This window comes from Marmota marmota, unplaced genomic scaffold (genome assembly GCF_001458135.2).
Source record: "Marmota marmota marmota unplaced genomic scaffold, marMar, whole genome shotgun sequence".
NCBI lineage: Eukaryota > Metazoa > Chordata > Mammalia > Rodentia > Sciuridae > Marmota > Marmota marmota.
This window is the reverse complement of record NW_026000119.1, coordinates 3,734,380-3,743,363: the sequence shown is the minus strand read 5'-3', so window position 1 is coordinate 3,743,363 and position 8,984 is coordinate 3,734,380.

The window sequence follows — 8,984 nt, the reverse complement described above, 5'->3', positions numbered from 1 at the left end:
CAAAGAGGGAGGAAGGGCAGGAAAGGCAGAAAGGGCAGGGAGGGGGAAGGAAAGAGCAGATAGACCAGAAACTCCTCTGGTCTGGGCATGTTCCTGATGCAGTGTCTCAGGTCACTTTCTTGTGGGGACTGAGTCCCTTGTTATGGGGTCCTTATAAGCTTACAGCTGCTATACTTGTCCGTTTGCCCTTGTAACTGGGGTGAGAGCATCAAAAGTTGTTGCAATGGAACACTTGAGAGCAAAACATGAGAAAATACAATTGTACATTTACATTATAATATTGAAGTGCTGAAATTAGAGAAATGCAAATCAAAACTACTCTAAGCTTTCATCTTACTCCTGTGAGAGAATGGCAGCTATTAAGAACACAAACAACAATAAGTGTTGGAGAGGATGTTGGGGGGGAAAGGCACACTCATACATTGCTTGGTGGAACTGCAAATTGGTGCAGCCAATATGGAAAGCAGTATGGAGATTCCTTGGAAATCTGGGAATGGAACCACCATTTGACCCAGCTATCCCTCTCCTCGATCTATACCCAAAGGACTTAAAAACAGCATACTACAGGGACACAGCCACATCAATGTTTATAGCAGCACAATTCACAATAGCTAAACTGTGGAACTAACCTAGATGCCCTTCAATAGATGAATGGAAAAAAAAAACTGTGGCATATATACACAATGGAATTTTACTCAGCAATAAAAGTGAATAAAATCATGGCATTTGCAGGTAACTGGATGGAGTTAGAGAAGATAATGTTAAGTGAAGTTAGCCAATCCCAAAAAACCAAATGCCAAATTTTTCCTCTGATATAAGGAGGGTGATTCATAGTGGGGTAGGGAGGGGGAGCATGGGAGGACTAGATGAACTCTAGGTAGGGCAGAGGAGTGGTAGGGGAAGGGAGGGGGCAGAGGGTTAGAAATGATGATGATGGACATTATTATCCAAAGTACATGTATGAAGACACGAATTGGTGTGAATATACTTTCTGCTGTCATATATTAAAAAGTCAATAAAAAATAAAAAAATAATAATATTGGAGTGCTGAAAGGTTTTCTAAGCCAGGCCTCAAGCCAGGCCTCCATTATACAACAGTAGCTACATGCCACCTGCTGACCATCAGCTGTCATACATGTGATGCACTTTCCTTTGCCTGTTGGTCATAGTGACTTGAAAGGTAGGTTCATGACTTGTTATGTCACGTATTCAAATGTTTTCTGAAGCTACAAATAATCAAAACAATATTGAACAGACTTATTATAAACAAACATAACAACCAATCAAATTGATGGAAGCCACCATTAAAGTCAAGAAATATACCCAAATATAAAAAATATTTAATACAGAATGATGATATATTAAATCAAAAGGAAAAGGATGTAATATCTGTCAGGAAAATGGCTGACCATTTGCAAAAAAAAAATGTTCAGAACTGATATTTAGCAAGAACTACAAATAATCTGGCCACACCCAATTTTTATGACTAGCATCCATTCTGATTGGTCAGCACTCATGACATACTGGTCATTAAATTCTTTGAACAGTTGTGATAATGAAAAATTCCTAATGGAACTAAAGTGTAAATGTTAAAAATGAAATTCTAAAAGCATGAGAAAATAAGATCGTATACTTACATTATAATATTGGAGTGGTAAAAGATTTTCTAGTCAAGCCTCAAGCTCAAACACTATTTTTCAAAAAGATTTAATTTTTGATCAAACTAAAATATTTAAAGTCTTTGGGAAATAAAGCATGAAATTTACAAAAACAAACAACAATTTGAGAAAATTATTTCCAACATATATGAGATATAAGTGATTTTAGCTTTAATACATAAAAAGCTACTAGAAATAAATTTTTAAAGAACCCTAACAATCCAGTAAAAAAACAGGTATGATTTCATTGGGAGAATGGACAATACATATGAACATACGTTTATCCTCCCTAGTAATCAAGGAAATTCAAATTAAGGCAATTGAATATCATCTTTATCATATTAACAAATCTTTTCTAAATATAAGATCCAGTGTTGATGAGAGTTTAGGGAATTGGAAACCTTTATTCACAGCTGCTGGGAGATCAAAAGTGCCCTAATCATTCTGGAAGTCATTTTACAGTTATATACTTTTTAAATCCCCTAAAAGACCATTTTAGCCACCAAAAATTTCTTCTAGGAATTTACCCAAGGATATCACTTATTATAGGATGTATGTCTCAGAGCACAGTCAGCCCTCCATATCCACTGGTTCTGCATCCACAGATTCAACCAACTATGGATTGAAAATACTTGAAAAAAATTACATCTGTGCTGAGTATGTACAGACCTTTTTTCTTGTTGTTATTCTTAAGCAATACAGCAGAATAACCATTTATATAGCATTTACATTTTGTTAGGTATTAAAAGTATTCTAGAGATGATTTGAAGTATACAGAATGTGCATAGCTTATATGCAAAAAAATACACCACTTATACAAGGAGATGAAGCAATGGCAGATTTTGGTATTCTCAGGGGATCTTAGAACCAGTCTCTCACATACACTGCAAGACAACTATATTTATATCAACATTGTTAATTGAAACAGAAAACAAAAACTCCAACCAACTACAATTCTGAAAAAGGGGGGCAAATTAACAAATATATATATTTACTTATATAAATATACACAAATACCTTTTTTCATTTGGGTGCAATAGACATATATTAATTGGGTAATTAAGTATTTTATTAATTTTTTTAATAAAAATCAAAACTTTCATTGAGCCTATTTCTAGTGGTAAAATTTCTTTCCAAATAAGACTTACAAAGGGGAAGGGGAATTAATTAATGGCAGTTTCTACTTTAGCAAGACTCCTATGAATTCAGGTTTTATTACAAATAAAAATATAATCAATAAGTATTTAAGATCTGTCAAGCAACATCAAATCCAGAAACCGCAAATGTAGTGAGACGTCACAGCTCGGAGGTTTGGTAATGAGATATGAAGACCTCTGCTTCCAGCAAGATTCCACGTGTTCGCCCTGGTTGGTAATCTGGGGGAGAAGCCACAGCCATATCTGTGCAGCAAAGCAATCTTGACCTTCTAAGTGGATCCTGCTTAATTGGAAATGTCTTGGGTTTCTCATCGAGAACGCATTCCTGCAAAAATTGAAAGGTGGATGAAAGGAAGTGGACGTTTTTTCTTTTTCCTCTGGCAGCATTTGTAGATGGATATGTGAGTTTTCCAGATTTTTTTTTTTTTTGGCCTGTTACTTGATTTTGAAGTTAGTTTTTTTAAAATTTTAATTTTTTTATTTGTTTTAATTAGTTACACATGACAGTACAATGATCTTGACATATCATACACTTGAATCAGATGGGGTATAATTTCTCATTTTTCTAATTGTACAGGTTACAGAATCACATTGGTCATACAGTCACCTATATACATACAGCAATAATAATGTCTATTTTGTTCTGCTGCCCTTCCTATCCCCCCTTCCTCTCCCCTCCCCTCCCATCACTTCTCTCTACCCAATCTAATGTGACACACTTTTTTTTCTTTTTCCTCACTTCGTCATACACGTATTCTGTATAACGATGAGGGTTTCCTTCCATCTTCTGTGCAACTCCTCTTCTCCCTCCTTTTCCTCCCACCTCTCTTCCCTATTTAGTGGTAATCTTCTCATGCTCTTCCTCCCTACCCCATTTTGAGTCATCCCTTATATCAGAGAAGACATTCGGCATTTGTTTTTTTAGGGATTGGCTAACTTCACTTAGCATTATCTGCTCTAATGCCATCTATTTCCCTGCGAATGCCATGATCTTGTTATTTTTTAGTGCTGAGTAATATTCCATTATGTATAAATGGCCACATTTTTTTAATCCATTCATCTATTGAAGGGCATCTAGGTTGGTTCCACAGTTTAGCTATTGTGAATTGTGCTGCTATGAACATTGATGTGGCTGTGTCCCTGAAGTATGCTATTTTTAGGTCTTTTGGGTATAGTCCAAGAAGAGAAATAGCCAGATGTGTTTTTGCAACAACCTCTTGGTTTCCCTGTCACTTCAGCCCCCAGAGCTGGGACAAACTAGGAGGTAACCAGTCACAGTCCTTGCAATTTCCTGATTCTGGGTGGCAGCAACTCCCAACACATTTGTGGCGGTGAATCTGGATCCAGTGGCAGCCTCCATGATTTTGATTTTTTACTCTCTCCAGCCTTTTCCATGGTTTGTGGGCTACCTCAGTACCCATAACAAAACTCTTCACATTTAAAATGACTCCAGTGTTTTCCTGATTGACCCTGTCTGATACAATCTAGTTATAGCCCCAAACACAATGTCATACCCCACACTAACAGCTACCACATTCTTGAAAAGATGCGAGTGATCCCAAAATTTTCTTGAAGATGCTGTTAAAGATTCTTTTTTTAAAGGCTTCTTCATAATTCTCTAATTGGTTTAGAAAGCATTTGAAACAAAGAGACTCCCAGGAAATCACTCACTGAGAAAGAAAATGAACACCCTAGCACAAATGGAATTTTTTTTTCTTAGATGTTTCAAGCCTGGAAGCAGAATGCTTGTTTGGTTGGAAAAGACCCTCGCAGACTCCACCAAAGAGCAACATCAAATCAGTCAATACTACCATTCCAGGTCAGCTGAATTATCTATGCAGGGAAATGCCACCAAAATCCAGCTTCCTTCTAAATGTGATCAATCTTGTGCTTTTCTGCTACTTGATGAATCTTCTCCAAACAATTTGCACCTGCCCCAGTTTCTCCAAAAACCTACTTCCTCCACACACACATTTTTCCAACCAGTCATTTCAGTTTCTTCACATTTATTTCAATATTGTAAGTGCTACAGGGACTGAACATAAAAAAAAATCAAGCATTGCCAAGGAAAAACATATGTCACATATATCAATTCTCTAATAAATTAGAATGTGAATGTTTTCAATCCCAAGTATTTCAATGAAAACCTAAAATATATTAAACCCTCTCTTAATTCTTAAAGGAAAAAATCTGAGACAAAAGCATATGGTTGAAAAAGCATGTGTCTTACTCAGAAGATCTAAATTTGAGTCTGAAACCTGACCCCTGTGTGACTTGGTTAAGTAATTCAACTTCTCTGAAACCCGTGGAATTTTTTCCACTTCAAATGGAGACAGTAGTAACACAAGAATCCCTACATATGCTATCGGGCTGTGATTCTCAAAAAGATTACCAGCAGCAGCAGCAGCAGCAAGCAAGGCAAGTTTAGGGGCCCAATCCCAGACCTACTGAGCCAGAAACTTGGGATAGCAATCTGGTTTAACAAGACCTCCAGGTGATTGTAATGGATGCTGCCATAGGAATTTTGTGTTGATCTAATAGGACCATATACTATTAAGAACTGTGTTTAAAAAATACATAAATAAGGTATGCACATGTGAACTTGCAGCATTTTGAACATCAATTCTTGTGCTATTTAATGCACTTCTGCTCTCAAAGGTTACTGCAGCCCTTGTGGTTGTTAACTCCTAAACTAAATGGCTTTGGACCACTGGGCTGAAGAAGTAGGAAGAATTCAAAGGAAATGATTCTGCCTTCAATAGTTCTTCTTTCCCCTCCCTCTGCTGTCAGCTGTCATTTCTCACTGAGGTCAGTGAGTCCTGCTGCTATCATCTGCTGTGTTATACACACAGTTGTTCTGAGCAACTGCCTCAGGGCAATCTCATCTTTCCTGCTGAAGGAAGTCTTGAACAGTCTGCCGCTTCAAGCACTTCTCATCATCTTTTTCCAATTTATGTTTCGAGTGGTTGAGGATGCTGTCAGTCTGCCCTCTGGATGAGGTGTGTTTGGAAGATAACAACATATATGCAGATCTTTTATATAGAAATATTTGTGCATCTATAGTGCCAAAAGCAATGCTTGTTATCTAGTTGGTGCACAAGATTTTTAGTTGAATAAATGGATGGGTGTGTGTGTGTGTGTCTCTCACAAAATTGTGGATAGACAAATAATAACAGTTTCACTCTGACACCTACAACTCCCGTAGGTTATCAGGAGACCAAAAAGTGTGCTTTAATCAACCTAAGTCCCTGAACACTTCTGGGAAAACAACGCTAAGGGCAAGAGCTGATGGGAAGTCATTGGCACTAGCCTCCTAGGGAATACGGCACTTTGTATGTGTACAGGAAAGGGGGAGAAAGCACTCTGAAGCATTAAATGTATTGGGTGGATTAAGATGCTGTTACTATTTATGTGATTCTGCCCTGATGTGTACAGTAGACTTGCCAGTACAGGACGGAGCCTGTTTGCTTCAGGCATGGAGCCTCTTTGACCCCAAGGACAGGGTCCCTTTGAGACCCTGCTCACTGGCTGAGTCCGAGAGATGTCCTGCTGAAAAGATGACACTGTACCTCCTCCTCTTGTCAGTATAACCCTCCAAAGATCCACATTGGCTACTTGCCTCTGATCTTGGCTTAACTTCTCCCCCACCATCTGCTAAATTTCCCCAGCTTTCAGCCAAAGCTTTTGGTCTCCATGATTGTCTGCCTCCTCTGGGCCTCCTGGACACAGCACCAATCTTCACTCCCTGCTTGCCAGCCAAGAACTATGATTTCATTTCTGCTTCCTAATTTGGTTTGCCTCTGGGGATCCTCATGCCAGGTGAACCACACTGCAGCTCTGCACCCTGCACGGTAGGTGAGTGTTTATCAGCCCACCTCTCTAATGAACACAGTCAGTCCTGTGTTCCCAGAGTACAGCCAGTTCTAACCTCTGGAACAAGCAAACACTGGGACTTCTACATGCTTTTAACTCTGTTGTAGAGTGCACAGTAGTCAGTGGGTACTCAATTAATGTTGCTGTCTGCATAAAAATTTAAAAGTTTAGAATGTTGATTTTCAACTAAAATCAGAAATATGCTTGAGGAAAGCAAGTCAACCCAGTCCTGAAATAGTGATGCAATCAGCAGAAATTTCTACTACATCTATCAAAAGGGTTCCCAGTAAGTAGTCAGTGAACCAAGAAAAGTGACCTTCGTACCCCCTCCCACTCCTGCTCCACTCCATATTCTTGTTAGCTTCAGTTGATTGATGGTTTCCAGGAAAAGATGATCCATCACTGTTCAGATAAGCCATGCTTTTGCCACAACTTGCAGGTTATTCCAGCATTTTATAAAAATGAGACAAAAAATGAAGTCCAAAAACAAAATGCCAACTCATGGGGGAAAATACTATGGTTTTGCCAGGCACCAATGAAATTAATATGGAAGATAGATTTACTTTTTTAAAAAATTGTTTTATAGAAGATACCTGTATCACCAACACATCATAAAGTCTATGATATGGCTTTCAATTCCATATAGGAAATTACTTCCTATCAGAAGAGCATCTGAGAAAATTCAGTGCCCAAGACAAGTATCATACCACTTAAGCTGAGCTCTTACTCATGCCAGGCTCTGCATGAGCTGCTTCACACGTTATCCCATTCCACCCTTCTTTCTAGTAAAGAAGGTAAAATGCTCTATTTTTGTCACTGAGGACTTGTTCATGATTGCAGAGCTGATAAGCAATAGAGCCAAATGCAAACCAAAGTCTGACTCTAAAACCAATACTCACTTACCACTCTACATGCAATTCTTCTCTTTACTTCTCAAATTTTTAGAAAGGAAGAATCTGGTTTGAATGGTTATGGTTACCAAAATGAATGAATGAGCTGGGTGCATGGCACACACATGTAATCCCAGTGACTCAGGAGGCTAATGCAGGAGGATTGCAAGTTCCAGGCCAACCTTAGTAACTTTGTGAGGCCCTATGGACTTAGTGAGACCCTATCTCAAAATAAAACATTTTTAAAAAGGGCTAGGGGATGTGGCTCAGTGTATAAGTGACCCTGGGTTCCATCCCCAGCACCAAAAAAAAAAAAAAAAAGATGAGCCTCAAAACATATACCTTGGAAGCTGCACATACAATAGGAGAGACACAGTATTACTCTACATTGTATGACACTGAAAATATTTACAGACATAAAACATTCATGAAACAGAAAAACAGGCTTGAACAAGCAGAAAGACACACCATGTTTAGGAAAATACAAGATCATGAAAATGCCAGTTCTCCCAAAGAGATTTTTTAAATTTAATATAATCACAATAAAAGTATATCATTTTTTTCAGAGCCAGACAAGTTAATTATATATTTCATTTGAGAGATCACATTCGCAAGAATACCCAGGGAAACACTAAGAAAATGGCAAAAGGAGTTTAGCCGAACTAGATATTAAAGCATATTATAAAACCTTCAGTGTAGGCACATGAGCTAATAGACAGACCAATAGAAAAAGAAATGAAAATCCAAAGATATGCCAAACTAGACATGGAAATTTAGGATTTTATAAAGGATGCATCTCAAGTTAGAAGGGAAAACAAGACTGGTGCACAGTTGGTTAGTCATGTAGAGAAATATAAAATTGGAACCATTTCTCACAAACACACACCAGAATTAATTCCAAATGAATGGAAATGTTAAATAAATAAACTGCATAAGTATTAGGAAAAAACATAAGTGATCCTCTTCTTTTCTATTACTTACAATCCAGAAGTGATAAAGGAAAAGTGTCAATTTGATTACATAAAAACTAAATTTGTACATAAAAAATAGCATGAGCAAAATCAAAAGACAAACATAAACTGGAGGACTATTGTGGAGTATTTGCAATTTAACCTACTTACTAAATGTTACTAGCCCTAACATAGTAACTCCTAGAGATATTCTTAGAGAAGACAGAGAACTCAAAGAACTCTTAGAGAAGAATATGAAGATACTTATGGGGGGATAAAAGGGTAAGTGATACAGTTCACAGAAAAAGAAAAGCAAATATCTCTTAAATGTGCATGTACAAATATGGCAATAATCCCACTATTATGCATAATTATAATGTGCCCATAAAATACATGGACAAAATTCCAAATATTTAACAACATGCTCTGTGGCAAAGCTGTGGACAAACAGGCACT